The following is a 21,406-nucleotide window of genomic DNA, read 5'->3' as shown; positions in this document are numbered from 1 at the left end:
TTTTAGGTCAGAGGACAACCTGCATGAGTCAGTTCTCTCCTTCCTTCCTTCATGTGGGTCCCAGAGACAGGCTTGGCAGCAAGTGCTTTTTACACACAGAGATATCTTGCCAACTCACTAGTACTTTATAATGTCAAAAACATTTCTAACTGTATAAATATATGACAGCATTTAATTTCTTTTACATTTTATATTAATTATTCATTTAATTTACATCCTGATCACAACTTTTCATCCCGAATCTCCTCCCGGTCTCTCCCTCTGACCTCACCTCCTCCCTTCTACCCCGCTTCTCCTCAGACAAGGGGAGGCCTCCCATGAATGTCAAGCATCCTTGGAATATCAAGTTGAAGTAAAATTAGGTACATCTTCTAGTGACGCTAGCAAAGGCACCCCAGTTAGGGGAAAGGGATCCAAAAGAAGATGATGTAGTCAGAGACAGCCCCTGATCCTTTTTTAGGAGTCCCACATGAAGACAAACCCAGCTGCAAAACTGTTCCATATGTGCTGTGGTCCTAGATCTGTCTCATGTGTGCTGTGGTCCTAGATCTGTCTCATGTGTGCTGTGGTCCTAGATCTGTCTCATGTGTGCTGAGGTCCTAGATCTGTCCCATGTGTGCTGTGGTCCTAGATCTGTCTCATGTGTGCTATGGTCCTAGATCTGTCTCATGTGTGCTGAGGTCCTAGATCTGTCTCATGTGTGCTATGGTCCTAGATCTGTCTCATGTGTGCTGAGGTCCTAGATCTGTCTCATGTGTGCTGTGGTCCTAGATCTGTCTCATGTGTGCTGAGGTCCTAGATCTGACCCATGTGTGCTGTGGTCCTAGATCTGACCCATGTGTGCTGAGGTCCTAGATCTGACCCATGTGTGCTGAGGTCCTAGATCTGACCCATGTGTGCTTTCTAGTTGGCAGGTAAGTCTCTCTGAACCCCTGTGGACCCAGGCTAGTGGAGTCTATAGGTTTTCTTGGAGTGTCCTTGACTCCTCTGACTCCTTCAATCCTTCCTGCTCCACTTCCACAGGCTTCCCTAATCTCTGCTTGATGTTTGGATGTAGGTCACTGCAACACATTTTATTTTTTTAACTTTGTTTATTTACAAGTTTACATATGTATGTAAATGTAATGTGTATGTATGTATGCATGTGCATAGGTCATACAAGTATCTTGGATGTCCAGCTCTATGATTGTCCTTATTCCTTTGAGAAAAGGGGTTGTCACTGACTGAACCTGGAGCAAGGATGGCACTAAGCAAGCCCCAGCAATCCTTGTGCCTACTCCTTGCACAGTGGTGGAGTTGTAAGTGCACTTGTCTATCGCCAGCTTCTGTATGGACGTTGGGACATGCACCCTGCTACTAATGCTTGCACAGTAAGCTCTCATACCCACTGGGATATGAAATTCAAATATGAATTTTTAGGGTAGATTTTCATCAAGTAATCACTATAATTTTCTCCAAATACCTAAATATTTTCCAGTAGACTATTCTAGCCTTTGCTAAGTTCTCACATCTTTAGGTAGATTTATTGCCAATTTTCTGGGACATTGCCATATTGATTTCCAAAATGGTTGTACAAGTTTGCACTCCCATCAGTAGTAGAAAGGTGTTCTCATTGCTCCACATCCTCACCAGCACAGCTTACCATGTTATTTACTTCAATTTATGATTTTTTTGGCTAATTTGATTTGGTAGTTATTATCATTAATACAAGAATTTACCTGAGTTTCATTTCATTAAAATTTCTCTTATTTTTCCTGGGGTTCAAATTCACATGTGCATTTTCAATTTTTTTTTTAAAACAAAACACTATCAATTTTCTTCTCTTAAGAGTAATTAAACTATTTTAAAATTGTTTTTCAACAGATACCATCAGGAAAGATAATGGCAATCTATAGAATGGCAGAAAATGGTTAAACCTCATGAATTATATTAGGAACTTATATTTAGGATATAAAGAACACTTATAACTCACTAACAAAAAAATACTCATTTAAAAATGGGCAAATGTTTTAAATAGCCATTGTTCCAGAGATGATGTGCCCAGTAAACACATGAAAAAGTGGGTAGTAACATAAAACATAGTGAATGGAAACAGAACCATGGGGAAGTGATAGTTAATATGCACTAAGTAATTTATACTTTCAACAAATACATAATGAAATGTTTGGGTGAAGACGTCATATATGAAGTTTCCAATTCTATTTCTTGTGGTAGGGTTAGTCATTGAGCTTATGATGGTAAGTGTGAATCCTTTACCTGAGATTTAACCCCAACTCTATGATATGCACATCAAATTGTAAGATTTACTCATTGTTGTTTCCTCTAATATGCCATATGACCTTTAGAATGTTGCCTCTCCAAATTGTGTTTACCTAACTAGTTCATTGTCAGTCAGAAACTGAACTCCACCTAACAATTTCCCAGAACTTCATGGAGAAGGAAACATATCAAATATCACATCTTAACAGTACACCAGCTATTCTCCTGTGTGCATTATGGTCTGTAGTTACTTTTGTGTAGTGACATATTCAAAATTACAGTATTTGAGCCTATAGATCCGAAATCCACAATATGTGCAACCTTTAGCATTTATTTATGTGCACTGAACTTGTTCACAGTCTACAATGTCTACAGCTGATGTGAGTTTTTCTGTGAGTGAATATTGGAGACTTGAAAAGTTTTCTGTATAAAAGAAGTTGTACAGTTTAAGGAAATATAATTTACTGACAATATTCTAATAAAAGAGAATTCATGTGGATTTTGTTAATGGATAAACTGTTAACACATAATACCCTAGTATATTACATAAAATATGAGTGCCATTAAATAGATTCAGGTACTATTTGTAAATTTGCCTTTACCTTAGTTAAGTTTGCTTCCCTGTATTAAACCACTACGCATACCTGTGAAAAACAAAGGTGTGAAAGCTACTATGGCACAGCATAAGAGAAGACTGTGGTTCATTAATTGACAATCCCCTAATAAAGTTAATATGTAATGCCTATCATTGCAAAAAATTTCTGTTGATAACTAAATTTCTAATTTACTTCTTTTAAAAAAATAAATGTAAATAATACATGCCACATGAGGCTAGAATCTACTGAGTATTGCAATTTCTATGGTATAATTGGATTCTCATACTTATTAACTGTTAACTGATCATCTACTATATGCAATGCACTGTAGATGGATATAAATAAATGACATTCTTTCCCTTCCAGGTTTTCTATTTATTAAATCCTGGTGTGTTTTTCAATATTTAAAGAGAAGACAAAAACATGGACCAGTTCCATGGAAAGAACAGATCTGGGAGATGAGGATTTGAGTTGATTTTTTATCGGGTTTAACAGCTTAAATTCCTTGACCAGGATTAATGTTCAGACAGTGACTTAGAATGAACACATAAACATTTACTTTTCTGTCAGTGAAGAAAATCACAACAGCCACAAGCATGTGAGAGAAAGTTCAGTTAAGACTAGTGAGACTGGGCCAAATATCTGTAGGAAAATTATTTGGTTATTTTGTAGATACTCTGAAGGAAACACCAGATGAAGTATTTAATAAAAATCAAGTTGTTGAGGAAAGTTTAGAACTTGGACTCTGAAGATGTCGGAGAGGACAGTTGCTAGAGTGAGTTTTCACACAGTACCTACTTCATCTTCACCACCAGGAAAAACTGTGTCTGTCAAAGAAGAAATCCCAAATTAGTGTTCAAGTGATTAACTTAGACACAGACAGTAAAATTTCTTTCTCACCCAAGAAATAGATACTAGCCCTTCTTACTGATAACTGTACTTTTAGATTAAGAACATATTTTAAATCTTATTTTATAATAGATATTTATACAATATTTATCATTATTCTTGTGACAAGTATAGCAGAATTGGACACACAGCTGGTATGTGAATATATTAAATTGGAGCAAACATGCAAAGTGGGGAAGGATCGGAAAGATGGCAGACTTTGGGGTAGGCATTGCAAGCCAAGCCTTGGTTGCTCTGGAAGTAGCTCTGCCAACTACTCTGGCAGCACACCCCACTGTCACCAGTGTGATGAAACTTCTTTCAAAAGTAAATTTCCATGGATTTACCCTACCCTCCATGTTCCATACTCAATGACTGGCCTTCAGAGGGCACTTAAATTCTTTTCTAGTCTATGTTCTTACTTGATCCTAACACAAATACTTTAAAGGTTAATTTAGATTGTCATCATTTCACTGGGATTTGTTGCTTAGCGAGTCATTCTTTCAACAAATATTTATGAACAACTTCCAGAGTGTTACTATAAATGGCCCACTTGTGTGTCCTTTTAAGAAACTCACTTACAAAACTCTTACCTTAGGGTAAAATCACATTTTTTTTTAATCTCCAAGTTGTATGTATAACCATTTTAAGTAAAAAAAAAAATACTAGATTAAAAAAAGAATATTTTATTCCAGAGGATTAGCATTCTGTTCTGTTATTTGGGAATACATTGCCTCATATAAAATAACCATTGGTAAGAGGGGAGCACTGCTCTTAAGTCATGGTAGAAAGGGGCTTAATTATTAATCAAGTACATTTATCAAGGAGTTCTCATTTTTAAGGCGGAGCTGAGAATTTGGACACAGAGTACAATACTTTTCCACTTAATGTGAATTCATGTTTATTTTAGTTTTTCCAAGTAAAGAAATAACACCATTTGACAAATGGTACCTCATAAAATTACAAAGCTTCTGTAAGGCAAAAACACATTGTCAATAGGACAAAATGGCAACCAACTGCTGCAGGCCGGTCGATCTGGGCCTCCTTCAACCTGCAGGAGAAACGGGGTCCTAGTCAGGTCAACAAGGCGTAGGTGAAGAAATGATGGCAGAGACGACACATGAAGTACAGGATCTGAATGTATTTCTTAAAAATCGCATCAAACTTTTAAATCTAGCAGCTCAGCAGCTAAGGTACTTCTGAGGCCTGAGACAGACTGGGTCTAAAGCAACAGCCATCTCCTCTGTACTGGTGTTGCACCCCACCCCAGCCACCCCACCCTCCCTCCCCCACCCCCCAAGCACTCTGGGCCCGGGGGACTGAGGACTGCATGAATCTAAGTCCTAGTCCATCTAAGTTCTAGTTCTAGTCAGAGTGTGAGCAAGTTCAGCACGCGAGTCCCCAAGTGCGAGTCTCCAAGTGCGAGTCCTCTTGCACAAAGTAAAAAGCAGGTTTATATGGTATACAGAAAGCAGTGCATATTACAAGAGTCTCAGGTGACAGTCACAGCAAGGTCAGTGATCTTACTGACCAAGATCACATATCCAGTTGTGAAGGGGGCAGAAGAGCAATAGTGCCCTCCCTGCTGGGGCTAATTTGGTATTCCTATGCTAATTCTCTGGTTCTGCTGGAGGCAAGGACTAGGAGGTTCTGATCTAGCATTTCTTGCTAATTCTCTGGGTCTTGCTGGAGGCAAGAACTGGGAAGTTCCAACCTAACAGTTCTAGCTAATGTCCTTGAGTGAGGGAAGCCCTTCAATTATTCTCTAGTATGTAAAACAGTTCTTTCTTCTGTGGGACTGCCCTGAGGAATGTGCTTGACCTCTGTTGCTAGCTCTGAGGAAAACCTGTCTGGCAAGGCAGATTCCTTGAGAGAAATTCCAAGCTAAGGACAGCTTGGAATTAAATTATGATATATTGGAATGTTGTGCTGGCCAGGAGACAATGCCTAATCTTAAGTTTAGCCATTTACAAATCATTTCTTGGGGTACCTTTATGCCTAAATATGAGGGTGTGTTGACGATTGGAAAGACTAATCTGGAACACATCTGAGTTAGGAGATGTCTGCGACTGTCTGAATACCCAGGAGGCACAAGCTCCCTTTTGGGGCCATAACGCCTCTTGTCCTTGATCAGGCTTTTACCCCCGATAATTTGGATATGACTGGAGTAGACGAGTGGACGTGGCAACCAGCAATTTGGGAAAATATCTTTACCAATACTATATCTGATAGAGGGCTAATATCCAATATATGCAAAGACCTCAAGAAGTTAGACTCCAGAGAACCAAATAACCCTATTAAAAATGGGGTACAGAGCTAAACAATGAATTCTCAACTGACAAATACTGAATGGCTGAGAAGCACCTAAAGAAATGTTCAACATCCTTAGTCATCAGGGAAATGCAAATCAAAACAACCCTGAGATTCCACCTCACACCAGTCAGAATGGCTAGGATAAAAAACTCAGGTGACAGCAGATGCTGGAGAGGTTGTGGAGAAAGAGGAACACTCCTTCATTGCTGGTGTGATTGCAAACTGATACAACCACTCTGGAAATCAGTTTGGCAGTTCCTCCGGAAGTTGGACATAGTAGTACCTGAGGACCCAGCTATACCACTCCTGGCCATATACCCAGAAGGACACATGCTTCACTATGTTCATAGCAGCCTTATTTATAATAGCCAGAAATTAGAAACAACCCAGATGTCCCTCAGCAGAGGAATGGATACAGAAAGTGTGGTACATCCACACAATGGAGTACTACTCAGCTATTAAAAACAATGAATTTATGAAATTCATTGTTTGGAGCTCCTTAGGAGAAACAACAATAACTAGTACCCTCAGAGTTCCCACGGACTAAACCACCAACCAAAGAGTACACATGGTGGGACTAATGGCTCCAGCAACATATGTATACCAGAGGATGGCCTAGTTGGTCATCAAGGGCAGGAGAGTCCTTTGGCCCTGTGAAGTTTCTATGCCCTAGTGTAGGGGAATGCTAGGGCCAGGAATTGGGAGAGGGTGGATTGGTGAACAGGGGGAGGGGGAGGGAATAGGGTTTTTTTTGTTTTTGCTTTATTTTATTTTATTTTATTATTTTCTTGTTTTTCAATGGGGAAACTGGGAAAGGAGATATCATATGACATGTAAATAAAGAAAATATCTAATAAAAATGTTATGAACAAAAGAAAAAAAGAGAAATTAGAGATGAAGATAAAAAAGCAATAACACCATAATGGTGAATAATAATGTTAGGGTGGTACATGTTAATGTCTTATTTGAACTCGATGTGTACTCTGGCTTTCATAAGTTATTACATGTATTAACTACTGCATAGGTTTAATTCTAGCTTAATATTTAATAATTCTGATGTCAAATGTAGAGACATTTTCTTCAAAATGAATCAATACCAGAACCCAAACAGTAAAACTCAAAGCAAACATTTTTGCCTGAAACTAAACAATACCTCTTTTGAAGATTAAGGTAGGGCTGTGGGACTCAACACCATTAGCCGTGATAAACTGATGTTGTCAACAATAAAGGAAGGATGTAATTTCAGCTTTTTTAAGGATATATTTTTTGAAATGTGTGCTAGGTTTATATGTTCTTTAAAATGTCCATTTAATATATTTACTCGTTTAGTCAGCCTGATGACAATATTAGATTAAGGTGACATGGCAAATGTTTTGATATCAAGATATTGCTGAAAATGAAGTACAGATAATTCTGGCATCTGGGTGATTTTACTTTTCATTGATTTATGTAGTTAAACCTACAGAGGATCAAGAAGCAGAATGTTGGCTGGAGACGTGATAGACAGTTTTACATGCCAAGCATCCTTTGTAGCTGTTAATACTGGGAAAGTGACAAGCATGGTAAAATTGCCTTCCTGCCTTTCATTTCTTCCTTCAATGTGAAGTCATAGTGCAGTATAAGCCTCATTATAAAGTAAGAGAATGAAACCTTGGAACTTCTTCATTTTAACAATGAGAATCATGTGCTACTGATTCAATATAGGCTTTTATTTTATTTTTTGTTGATTTTCATGTTTTAAACATGACAATTTCATTCATTTATATAATGTATTTTGCTCAGTTGCCCTCTCTCATGCTCCTCTTACTCCCAATAAACCTCTTTTGCTTCCCCCAAATTCCTCATTCTACTTTCACATCCTTCTTTGTTCAATATATATGAATACATAATAGATATTATGTATATATAATATTATATATTATATGTATATATAATTATACATATACATATTGTGACCCACTGAGTTTAACTAGGGTTGCTTTCTTTCACGTTTTATAGGTAGGGATTGGGCAACCCATTTCTTGAAGAAGGATGAATGACTCTTCTTGCTCCAGGAACCATTAACTGTCATTAGCTCTTCAAGGAAGAATGGGGTCTCATGCCCCTCTTCCCACCTGTGCTGGAATATTGGTGTAGATACTGTGCTGTTAATCACAGCTGCTGTGAGCTCATGAGTCAAGAAGCCTTGTAGCCATGTCATGCTCAGGAGGCAGCATTTGACAGCTCTTCTTTTCATTTCCTCCCACTGTCCTCTTCAGCAGTAGGAGCCATGGAAGGGTGGTATATTCATATGCAACAGACATGTCCTCTCTAGGGCTAAGCACTCAATGGTTCAGTCTCTCTTTTCATTACCTTTCCCCCCACTTTGCGTTCTGAAGCTCAAACTGAAGACCTCATGAATATCAGTTGGTACAACTGAACAATCTCTATCCATCTTTCCCTAGGCAATTATATGGAATTTAGGTTCGACTGTGAAGAGAAATATTTCTTTTACAAACAAACATGATTTTCTGCCTATTTACATTTTTTCCAATAGAAACTTTCCTTCACCTGTCCCTTTATATTTTAGGGAAGCAATAATTCTAAAACCGTCTGAATCGATGCATTATGCTTTGGTCACTGTATTACTAATATGATTTAAGGGTTGTTTTCTTCTTCAGCAAGAAATTGACAACTGTCAGTTCCTTTTTTCTCCTTTCCCATTAAAATGACTGGACTTGCCTGTACCCTCAGAGGCTTAGCAGTTAGTGAGGTAAAGCACCAATGTTAAGGAGGCACCACAGAGGCAATGCTGGCCTCAGAAGATGCCTGCCAGAAAATGTGTTCAAGGTTGCTCCATAAATAGTCAATCTGTTTCCTGTGTAATCTTTAATAGGAGCTTAAAATGGATCTTTAGAAGGCTGTGTGGGTTGAACAACAGGAAATTTTAACCCAGTCATTAATAGCTAATGAACTGAACTGTAGACAACTCTCCATGATCAGTCACAGGAGGGAGGGGAGACAGAAGCCAGAACAAGGCAATGGGGGAAGTGGCTGTTCCTGAAGCTGCTTTGTACTTCTGCCTGGTGTATCTCATACTAGATATAATGTACTACATCACTGGATTTTTGGTTTGTTTTTGCATAGCATAGCATAGCATTATATCCTTAACTGTATTAATATAGCTATATTTATTTCCAGCAAATACTCAAGTTTAGTATTATTTTCTTTCTGGATTTTATTTTATTTTCTCTGTTCATAGAGCAAATTTTCATTTTTCTATTGAAGCAAGCTGACATGCCTTTACACACACCCTGAAAAGAATTACATGTGTAATTAACCTGTTATATCCAGAATATGGAGAAATCACTTAAAAATCATTAGGGATGTAATTCATTTGGGAGAATACTTGCCCAAGATGCTCGAAGACCTTAGTTTGATCCCCAGCACTGAATACAAAGGATATGGTGCCACATGCCGGCATTTCAGGTACTGGCATCTGGCTGATAGATGCAGAAAAAGCAAGAGTTTTCATTTATCCACAGACATATAGTGAATTTGAAGTGAATCTGAGTCACATGAGACTGTCTTAAAAAAATAGGAAGAAACCACATAACTCAATGCAAACAGGAAAAAGATTTGAATAGAGACCTTTCTAAAGTGAAACAGTGCATAAAGTATGCTTAATAAAGTTGGATATTAGAGACTCACTTATTAAAACTATATAGAGACAGTCCTAGATTCCTAGTAGAACATTAAAAACATGATTAGCTGTATGTTAGGGAGGCCATGCAGGACACATGTTAGAGAAACATGCATGTCTGTCTGGCTTGTAATACAACCCAATCACTTTCTAAGGCATCTACTCATCTTCTTCCATGTGTTATAAAATACACAGTAAAAACTAACCATTCCATTATTAAATATTTAATTCAGGAGAAATAAAAAACATGTTTATACAAGCACATGCATAACAATAGCCATAACAACTATGTCTCAAACAGAAAATATCTGAAATTTCTACCAATAAGTGAATCTGTAGACAAATTTCCTGTTCTTAGATTATTTGTAGTTGAATTGAGTGGTTAAAATATATACATTGAAGGATAATGATGTAAGAGAGCATGTGAAAATGTTAAGCAATGTTGTGGATGTCAGGGTCAGTGTTCAAGTTCACTGGAGGAAATGACATGTGAGATAGATTGGGAAGGGATAGCTAAAACTCGGAGCTTTGGTTACTGCTTTTGAATAATTAAACACACAGAAGCCCAAACACAAAATAGGCTACAGGAAAGAAGCTTATGAGTTGTGACAGAATCTAGTTATAATTGTGAATTAATATTCCTAAAATTAGTGGAGGACATCTCATTTCTTCTCTTTTTTTTTGGATCTGTACACATAGTTCTTACTTACAGATTTACCTTATGGTATGATATGATTGCTGGAATGCCAGACATTGCACTGCAGTATTAACGCCAGTATGATTCAACCTGTTCTACCACCAGCTTAAACAGTGATGCTTCCCACAAAATGAAGAAGAAAATGCAGAGGATCAGATGAGAATTTTTTATTTGATCCTTGTTCTAATGTAGCTTTTCTTCATTAGCTGTCCTGTTCATTCTCTATTACAATTTTGCTAATTGCTCGGTGAATAGAAGTTAGTCAAATAATTAAATAGGTTCTGCCTTAAAATGTTATTAATGTGCCAAATGAGACCCCCAACTTAGTAAACAGATATTTTCTTTTACCAATGAGTATCAATTGCAAATTTCTTCTTGATCAGGACGGGAACCCACTTCTTGCTTCTCTGAGTTCTGGGACTATATCTGGCTTGAACCTGTGTAGACCCTTAGATCTTAAGTGTACTAACAGTCACCGTGACTTCATATTTGTATCATATTTGAGTCTGGAAGCAAGATTTACTTAGAGCCATCCACAACCTCTGGTTCTTACAACCTTTCTACCTCCTCTTCAGAAGAGGAGCTATGCAGTTAGGACTGAGTGCTCCAAAGTCTCCCACTCTCTACACATTGTCCAGTTGTGTATATCTGTCTTAATTTCTGTCTCCTGTAACATGAAACTTCTCTACCATGGGTAGAGTGAGTGAGTAATTCTCCATCTGATATATACTTAGTAAAATTCTTTTCCTATTATGTAGGCTGCCATTTGGCCCAAAGTTAGTACACTTAAGATCTAAGGGTCTACACAGGTTCAAGCCAGATATAGTCCCAGAACTCAGAGAAGCAAGTAGAAGTAAGTTCCCGTCCTGATCAAGAAGAAATTTGCAATTGATACTCATTGGTAAAAGAAAATATCTGTTTACTAAGTTGGGGGTCTCATTTTTTGTATGGTAATATCTATTACCATACAAAAGCTTTTCAGCTTCATAAAGTCCCATCTAAAAATTGTTAGTCTTAATGCTTGTGCCATAAGGATCCTTTAAAGAAATTTTTTCCTGTACCAGTGAGTTCAAGCATGTTCCCCACTCTCTCTTCTATCAGATGCAAGGTATTTGATTTTCTGTTGATATCCTTGATCCATTTTGAGTTGAGTTTTGTGCAGAGTGATTTTACTCTTCTACATGCTGTGGTCTAATTTGACCAGGACCATTTTTTGAAGAAGGTATGTTTTCTACAGTATTCTTTTAGCTCTTTGTCAAATTCAGGTATCCATAGGTGTGTGGATTTATGTCTGGGTCTTCTATTTGATTGATTCGGTCCATCAATGTATCAGTTTTATGTCAATATCATATGTTATCATTATGATAGCTCTCTAGTACAACTTGAAATCTAAAGTGGGGATAATATGTTCATTTTCATTATTATTAAAGATCATTTTAGCTATCCTGTGTTGTGTGTTTGTGTATTGCTATGCACATGTGTGTGAGAGAGACACAGAGACAGAGACAGAGAAAGATTCCATGTGAAGTTGAAGGGATAGTTTTTTCAATTTCTGTGAAGACTTTTGTTGGGATTTTGATAGTGATATGATTGAATTTCTAGATTACTTTTGGTAAAGTGGTCATTTTAATAAAACTAATCCTATGAATCCATGAGCATGGGAGTCTTCAATTTCTAGTGTCTTCAGTTTATTTCCATAATGTCTTAAAGATTTTATCATGCAAATCTTTCACTTGTTTATTTAGAGGTATCCCAAAATACTTTAATTTTTTGAAGATATTAGCAAAGGTATTGTTTTTCTGAGATCATATCATCTGCAAATAAAGGTACTTTAAATTTTTCCTTTTCTACTTATATCCTTGATCTTCTTCCATTGTCTTATTGCTCTAATTATGACTTTAAGTGCTTTTTTAAAGAGGTATGAAGTGAGTGGACATCTTTATCTTTTTTTCTGGATTCAATGGAAGTGCTTTGAGTTCCTCTATGCTTAAGTTGATTTCATTAGCTTTAATAGAAAGAAGTATATCCTTTTTATCCCTAGTGTCTCCAGGACTTTTATCATTAATGGGTGTTGGATTTTATGGAGGGTTTTTACTGAATCTAATGAGATTATCATGTGGGTTTTGCCTTTGAGTTGGTTTATATGATGGAGTATGCTTATCAATACATGTACATTGAACAATTCCAGCATCTCTAGAATGAAGAAAGTTTGATCATGGTAGATAACCTTTACGATAAGGTCATCCTTTGCTACATATGCAGCTGGAGCCATGGTCCTTCCATGTGTACTCTTTGTTTGGTTGTTGGTTTAATCCCTGGGAACTCTGGGGAGGGATCTCCTTGGTTGATATTGTTGTTTGTCCTATTAGACATATGTGGGACTATTGTTGGGCACAGCCTTTTGGAGAGGTGAAACACGGGGAGTTTGGCTGCACTTACCCCATGCCCCGGCCGCATCCCGGAGCTGTATGTGAGGGCATAGACACTGCTCCAGGGGTGGGAAAGTACAGTCTGAGACATGGGAAAGCCGGATCTGGTTGGGGGTCCCTGGGCCAGTGATGAGGTCAGGGTGAGGGTGTTCTCAAATTCTTGGACACACATCCAGTATGTCAGACTAGGAGGCACAGAAGAGCAGAGAATGGAACTGGGGGACTGTGGGCTGGGGACAGCATTTAGCCTGGGGATGGGGAGAAAAGAGATGACCCAGTTTGTCCCAGACGTGATTGTCCTTAGCTTGACAGAGGCAGGCTTGGTGGTGGCTGTGAGCACAGAGAGGCCTTCTATGGGAGAAGTAAAGCTGCAGCTCTGTAGCCTTCTCCATGCCTTCCCACGCTGGATCTTGATGAAAGAGACAATCCATTGTTCTAAGCAGTTGGTTGGTTGTTCATGGTGGAAAATGAATGCATACAACCATAGCCACTTCTCAGGGTAGGGATGAATGTCTGAAAAGAGAAGCTTATTGGCTAAGCCCTCCAGTCCTCTAGGAACCTCATTAGCATGGATAACTCTGTTTTAGGCCTACGTGACCATAGACACGTTTCTTTTATGTGAGGAGCATAGCAAGTGTCTCAAGTTAAGAGTTTTTCAGAGAGCTGGGAGTAGCCTAAGCCTCAGGGGTATCTCCAGATCTCAACCTGCTCTGCCTTATCAAACTTCCTGCCATGGTTTTATGTCCCACAGATAAAAAGGCAGAATGAAGGAGAGCTTGATTTCTCTGACTGACTTCAAACTGGGGCACATCTCTTACCTTCAGGCTTAGGCATAGGCTAAAACATTGGCTGTCTTGAGTTTCCAGTTTACTAACTGAAGATATTAACTTATCTTAGCTTCTACAAATACATGATAAAATTCCTTACAACAAATCCCAAACCACATATGTTAGATAGGTTATTTTAAATACAACTTGGTTTGCTTTTTTGACAAAGCCAGCAATATATCTTTACTCTTGTATATCAGAAGTGTGTCAGTTCTCTAGCACTTTACCACAATATATGTCAAAAGAAAATTTTCTTAGTCAGACACCATTATGACCTGGAATTTGTAATCCTCCTGCCTCTGCCTTCCTAATACTAGGATTACAACTTTAAGCTGCTGCATTTACTACAAAATGATTTTTATTTACTTTCACAAGATATCACAGTGGCCTATAATGCAGAGTTATAACTACTGGAGACTTATTGCTAAGACTTTTTGTGCATCTCACAAGAATTTTGAGTCTTCTACTTGAGTCAAGTGTTGTGAGTCTAGTAGTATGAAATATATCAAGGTCATTATTCCCCCTTTTATCAATTTTTCTTAAAAGATTTCTATCTATCTATCTATCTATCTATCTATCTATCTATCTATCTATCTATCATCTATCTATCTAGCATCTATGTATCTATTTATATCTCATATAAGACCAGGTAGCTGAAGATACTAGAAGAGAACATTTGATATCCTCTATCTGGAGTTACAGACAGTTGTAAACATCTGGGTGTGAGTCCTGAAAACTAAATCCAGGTTCCCTGGAAAGCAGTTGCTCTTAAACCCTGCTCTAGCCTCCAAGATACTCATTTTTTTCATTTATTAAAAACAGATTTTTAATGTACTATATCCTGAATGCAGTTTTCCCTTCCTCTACTCCTCCAAGTTCCTCTCCACATCCTTCCTATCCTTTATGACTTTCACTAGAAAACAAATGTGCTTCTAAGGAATAATAATATAATAAGAGAGATAAAACAAAAACTGATGTGCCAGAATAAGACAAAACAAAAACCAGGAGGAAAAAAAAAAACAAGAAAAGGCATAAGAAACAAATATAGATTCTAAGAGACCCACTCAAAAACACACTCAAGAAACTCATAAAACCCTAAACAGAATATATATATATATATATATACATATATATATATATGTATATATATACATATATGTATATATATACATATGAATGACTCATAGAGTAAAAAGAGGAAAACTCATATAAATAATATAAAACAATGAAAATAAAATTGAGATATAATTTAAAACAAAACAAAACCCTACCACAACATTGTGAGACAAGGGGCCTCCAGAGTTGCTTTGATTTTATTTTCTGTTTGCCTTCAAATTCTGGGCATGTGGCCTACCCTTAAGAGTAGTTTATTTCCTCTGTTGAATCCTTTGGAGGAAACTAAATTTTCATTTGCAAGTGCTTATCAATTGGAGATAGTTTCCGAGATAGGAATATGAGCCTGTCTTCGCTTCTGCTTGCAGCTCTAGAGCCCAGTCTGATGCAGAATTGTACAGGTCCTGCGCATATAATTCAATATCTGTGAATTCCATGTGCATTGTTCCTGATGATGAAGTAGGCCTTGTTCTCTTACTGTCCTTTATCCCTGCTGCTCCTTACATCCTTTTGAGCCCCTCTTCTCAGGTTTCTTAAGTCCTGAGGGGAGGAACTTGACAGAAAGCTGTTTCAAGGTTTGTCACTCTCTGAATAATGTCTGGTTGTGCATTTCTGTGTTTGTTCCAATTTACTGCTGAAGGAAGATTCCTTGAGATGGTGACAGCTAAGCAAGGAACTAAGTTCATTTTCTTGGTCATTCAAATAGTGTTGGGGATAGATTTTATCTCATGGAGTAGAATTTAAATTAAGTCAGATATTGATTGCTTACTCCCACAAGCTTGTACTATCATTGTTCTTGCATATCTTGCAGGCAGGATGCATTGTAAATCAAAGATTTTGTAGCTGGGTTGGTGTTTATATTTGTTTCTCCTTTGGGACTGTACAGAATATCTTCCTGTTCTAAAGATTCTAGCATGTAAAGGCGAAGGCTTTATGTAGTTGTCAAATCTGCTTCTTTGTATTCAATGAGCTGTTTGTTTTTAGCAATAGGGCTTTGTCATTAATTTGTGACAAGCAACCTATAGTCTTGGGGATAGCCTGGATTGTTTGGGGCTTCTGTGGGATGGCTTTGGTCAACATCTCTTTTTCCTTCATTCCTGGTAGTGGAAGCTCCATTTTGTGACATGAGATGGCCAGTTAAGAAATTTTCCCCCCTTGCTGGGTAATTTTATTTAGATCAATGTTATATATACATATATTTTAGGAAATTTCTGCTCTAATAGGTTTCCATACTTCCCCTAAAATGGCCTCTAACTTTAGCCGTCTCTCCCAGTATTCCTTCTCTCATTTCCTCTTCTCTTCTCCTTCCTACTTGACCCTCCCATTCAGTCACCTCCACAGCTACCAATAACTATCCTATTTACCTTTCCTTTGGAGATTTATCTGTTCTCCCAGTCCCTTATTCTATACATAACCTCCAGGATTCTACAGATTATAGGTAGCTTAGTCATCACTGACTTAACAGCTAATATCCACATACAAACAAATACATACCACATATGTCTTTCCTGGACTATGTTACCTTACTCAGGGTGAGTTTTAAAGTATGACCTTATGATACTCTGGATGTCCTCACCCCATTTTTGTCCCTAATTTTATTAATTTGAATATTTTCTCTGTGTCTTTTAGTTAATTTAGCTAAGAATTTGTCAAATCTTCTTGGTTTGTAAAAGTACCAACTCTTTATTTCAACAATTTTTTGGTATTTTTGTTGATTTCTATTATGTTTATTTTGGCCTCGGGTTTAATAATTTTTTTGCTATTACTAAGTTACTAATATGGGATTATGAGTTTGCTCCAGGGTTGGGTTTTTTGGTAGGCAGTTGTGGTATGAACTTTACCTTTTTGAACAGCCTTCATTGTAGCCCACAACACTGAGCATGTTTTGTTTTAATGTTCACTCAATTTTAAAAGAATTAATTTAGATTTTGATGTCTGTATGACTCATTTTTCATTCAGTAGGGAAATGATCAGTTTCTATAAGTTTGTGCGAAGTCCAGTGTTACTAGAACAGCCTTTCCTTAATTCTACTTTGTATTTTTCTCTTGCATCTTTTAATATTCCTTCTTTGTTCCATACATTTAAAGCATCAGATCTTGAAGGAAATGCAGAAGAAATGGATAGCACAGTCAAAGAAAATTACCAAATCTAAAATATCCTAAGCACAAAACATTCATGAAATCTAGAATACTATAAAAAGGTCATGAAGTAATAGGAATAGAGAAAGTATAAGAAACCTAGGTCAAAGGAACAGAAAATAGTTTTAAAAAATAAGAGGAAAGAAATCCCTATTCTAAAGAAGAAGGTGCTTAGAAGGGTAAAAGAATCATACTGAATACCAAAGAGATATGATCAAAAAAGAAATTCCCTATAACACAAAATATTTAAAACACTAAATGTTTATAGTGTTCCAGATTTTCTGGATGTTTTGTGTTTGAAATATTTTAGATTTAATATTTCTCTTTGGTTGACCTACTCATTCATTCTCCTTTTTTTCCTCAAGATCTGAAATTCTCTCTTCCCTAACTTGTTATCTATTAGTAAGACTTATCTCTGAGGTTTTTGTTTGACATCCTAAGATTTTCTTTCCCAGACTTACTTCAGTTTGGATTTCTTTAGTGAATCTATTCCTACTTTCATGTCTTTCATTGTGTTTATTAAGGCATGTATTCATACCAACTTTATAATCCTTGACCATATTTATAATTTTTCTTTTGAAATTTTATCTTATACTTCAGGCAATGTGCATTTCTCAAGGTTTATTAAAATACAGTTGCTGGCTTTGGGAGGAGACATATTATCTAGGCTGTTCATGGTTTGGTTTCTTGTGCTCAGATGTAGGCATCTGGAGTTATGATGAGTGCAGTGTTTCTTGGTGTCGATATCTGGTCTCCTTTCTCTTGGGTAGGTGCTCCATTCATTTATTGCTGTTGTCTACTCTGTATCTTTGACAAATGTTTTGGTGGAGGAGTGAGAGTGCTTCTGTGGTTCAGGAAGAGACAGAAAAGAATGGTTCTGGGCTAGGGATAAAGACAGAGAGGAACATAGGGGAAAAGGTAAAGGAACCAGGTCTATACCAACAGGAGGAATCCCCAGAGAGTGGAGGGCTAGGATGTGGGGCTCTTGCAAGCAGGCTGCAATGAAATTGAAAGTGTGCCCAACAGTGGGGAGAGGAAACCTGTGGGGAAAGGGAACTTGTAGAGTCCATCTCCAGTAGAAAGACAGGGCATCAAGTGAAGGGATGATGTCACCATCTCACAGTCAAAAACCCTGACACACAATTGTTCCTGTATAAAAGAACTACAGGGACAAAAATGAAGACACCAAGGGAAAAGAGGTCCATTGACTGACCCAAATTGGAATCCAGCTCAAGGAGATGCTCCAAGACCTGACACTATTACGGATGCTATGGTGTGCTTACACAAAGGAGCCTAGCTTGGCTGCCCTGTGAGAGGTTCAACAAGCAGCTGAAAGAGTCAGATGCAGATATTTACATCCAAGCAATGGACAGGAGCTGGGGTACCCCTGCGGTTGAATTAGGAAAAGACTGGAAGAAGTTGAGGAGAAGGGAAACCCAATAAGAAGACCAACAGTCTCAACTAACCTGAACCCCAGAGATCTCTCAGACACTTAGCCACCAAACAGGCAGCATACACCAGCTAATATGAGGCCCCTGACAAATATACAGCAGAGGAATGCCTGGTCTGGCCCCAGTGAGAGATGTACATGACCCTTTAGAGACTTGAAGCCCCAGGCAGGGTGGAGGCCTGACAGGGTAGGGATGGGATTGGGGACATCCTTTTCGAGACAGGGGTGGGGTGGGGGAAGAATGGGATAAGGAACTGTAGGAGGATGGACCAGGAGATGGATAACAAACTAAAAAGTACGGAGAGACAGGACTGAAAGAGCTAGAAGGACCCTGAGTTGTACATGTTTTCTTCAAAGGAATTTGATGCTTTGGCTTTTCTTTTACCAATGTGTTAAAACAACTGGAATTTCACCTATGTCATGAGTAATTTTGTATTTTAAAAACAGAGGCATTTTCTTTCAAGCAACTGAGTTTTTTGACAAAGTTGTCAGGAACACACATTGGGAAAAACTGTGTATGTTGGTAAAACTGGTGTGTCTAGAAAAGGAGTATGAAAGTAGGGCCCGTCTCACACTAGTGACAAAAATAAATTCCAAGTGAGCTAAAGACTTAAATGTAAATGTAAAACTGACATATTTATTGTTCAAAAAATGAATGTTAGTATAGGCACAGTTTTATTGAATTAACTAAAAATCTCAGCAACAGAAACAAAAGTAGATTTTTATAAAACTATGGAATAGACAAAAGACTAGTTATTTCTCAAATTTAGACATGATATTTAGATACTTACCAAAAATATATTTGTAAAATGCTCATGCTCACTACATACCAGGCAATGAATGCCAGAGCCAAGTGAAACATCATCACTGTTAGAGCAACTGTCATCAAAAGAACAAAAGAGAAACACTGATAAGGTTGTGAAGTCATGTGGATGGATAGAAGTGTAAATCAGAACAACAGTTATATAAAAAAATAGGTTTTTTTCTAATAATAAAAATTAGAGCCAACAGATGATCCACGACTAAATATTCAACCAGCCTACATATGTATAAGTAAATGAAAATAAAGAAAATGTGCTACATATACCCAGTGGAATATTATTCAGCAACTATAATGGACAAAATCCTGTCATTGGAGCAACCTCAAGAGAACTTGTGAATCCTATAGATACTCAGAAAGACATCATGTGTTCTCACTCCCTTGTCAGATTTAATGGAGCTAATCTTATAGCCATACACAATAGGATTATATTGCCCAGAGGCTAAAGAATAGGGGCCATTGGGCTGGAGAGATGGCTCAGCCATTAAAGGCTAGGCTCACAACCAAAAACATAAGAATAAGGGGCATAGCATGGAGATAGACTGGTCAGTAAGAATAAATCTTTAATCAGATGATGATCTTGTATGTAATAGTTGGAATAGAATTAACAATATTATATTTCTCAAAATAAGTAGAAAAGATAATTTTGATCTAATTACAAAGTGATGATAAATGTTCAAGGGGATGGATACCCCAATTTGATCATTGAAACATTGAAAGGTCACACTATATGTCACAATTATGGATCACTATCCATATTGTGCCCACAAATAGGTGTTCATTGAAAGGCAAGCAAAAACGTAGACATTAATATATGATAATTCTGACATAAAAACAAGGAAGTTGATAGCTAAGAACCAACTTAATGTAATTTTATATCACTGAGAGAATGAAATTAGTTATTGACACGCCAACTTCACAGAAAGAAAATTGTTCATGTTGATTGAGTTTTCTGCCTTTTCATATATTAAGCAGTTTGTGCAGACCAATCACATGCAGCAGTTTGCATGACAGTAAAGAATTTTGAGACTGTTCTCATGGTTGCTTTTATCTTCTCATGTGTGTATATATATTTTGCGTATGTTCTATCCTTTTCCTGGTTAAGTATAAGAATGAGAAATTCATTTGGTTAATTGAGCTTCATAAGCATTAGAGTGCTCTGTCTTTTATCTTCTTTGGGCAAGACAAGGAATAAAAAAGAGATAATATCCCCCACACTTTGTGTGACATTCTTCCGAAGTTAGACTATTCTCTGTAAGCTGAATTCAATTTCAAGTCCTTTGAAAACTCATGTCATTCTGTACTTTTCTATGTCAGCCAATTGACCCAGCAGCAGCCAGATAAAAGGATGCAGTATCCTCACTCGGCATACAACCTCACATATTCCCAAAACAAAATGAAACACCCAGATATAATTGTGTTATTGTAAAAATTGCTACTCTGAAATATTTTATTTTGAGGATTGTGCATTACAGCATATTTTAGAAAAAAAGGGAGCTCATACTTTAGATTTTGCTTCTAAAATCTATGGAAATATATATTCAATATATATTCCCATATATATTTGCAGGCCTTGGTGCAGCCAAAAGCAACAAATATGTTCCTTTCCTTCCGTCTTTTAAAGATAAACAAAACAAATGCACCAAGGCAGTTCTCATTTACATATCAAGCACTTAGCCATTGATTTTAAGTATCTAACATTAACACTGATGAGTCAATATAAAGGCATTCCATCAGGAAATCATATTTCCTCTTAAAATATTTTATATATCTCTCTACATGCAGAAAGAGAGGTATGTGTACATAGATGTGTATGGGTGTGTCTATGTATGCATATGAGTACATATATAGTACATATACCCATAGATTTTTGCCCACATGTGGGTTGTTCTCAGGCTTGCTTTATCAATGATATCATTTTGTTGTCTCTGCTCAGAATGAATAATAATGGCTCTGATGAGACAGCTAACACTAGTGGCCACATTTCTAAGACCTTTCTGGTAGTAGCAAGGTCCGTTGGATACCTTATGTGTACTTTTACTGAGCAGAGGACTCAGAAGGCAATGATACAAATTTCTGTCTAGTGTAGACAAACTTTTAAAGAAGATACTGCTTTGATTAGTTCTAGCTTAAAAAGCCTTGGGAGCATTGAGTGAGACTCAGAAAGCAAAACTTGATTTCAAATGATAAGTGA

General features: G+C 37.3%; 1 long non-coding RNA gene across 1 annotated transcript; it reads right to left on the bottom strand.

The window, feature by feature from the left end:
- Positions 1 to 3,330: 3,330 nt before the first annotated feature.
- On the bottom strand, positions 3,331 to 19,242 carry LOC116097410. The gene is made up of 2 exons (XR_004121409.1): positions 19,184 to 19,242; positions 3,331 to 3,682 (listed from the first exon to the last, which is right to left on the bottom strand). It is a non-coding gene; the product is annotated as an uncharacterized LOC116097410 (long non-coding RNA).
- Positions 19,243 to 21,406: the final 2,164 nt, after the last annotated feature.

This window comes from Mastomys coucha, unplaced genomic scaffold (genome assembly GCF_008632895.1).
Source record: "Mastomys coucha isolate ucsf_1 unplaced genomic scaffold, UCSF_Mcou_1 pScaffold19, whole genome shotgun sequence".
In the NCBI taxonomy this organism is placed as follows: domain Eukaryota; kingdom Metazoa; phylum Chordata; class Mammalia; order Rodentia; family Muridae; genus Mastomys; species Mastomys coucha.
The sequence above is the reverse complement of the archived record's forward strand: the minus strand, read 5'-3'. Positions and strand labels throughout refer to the sequence as shown.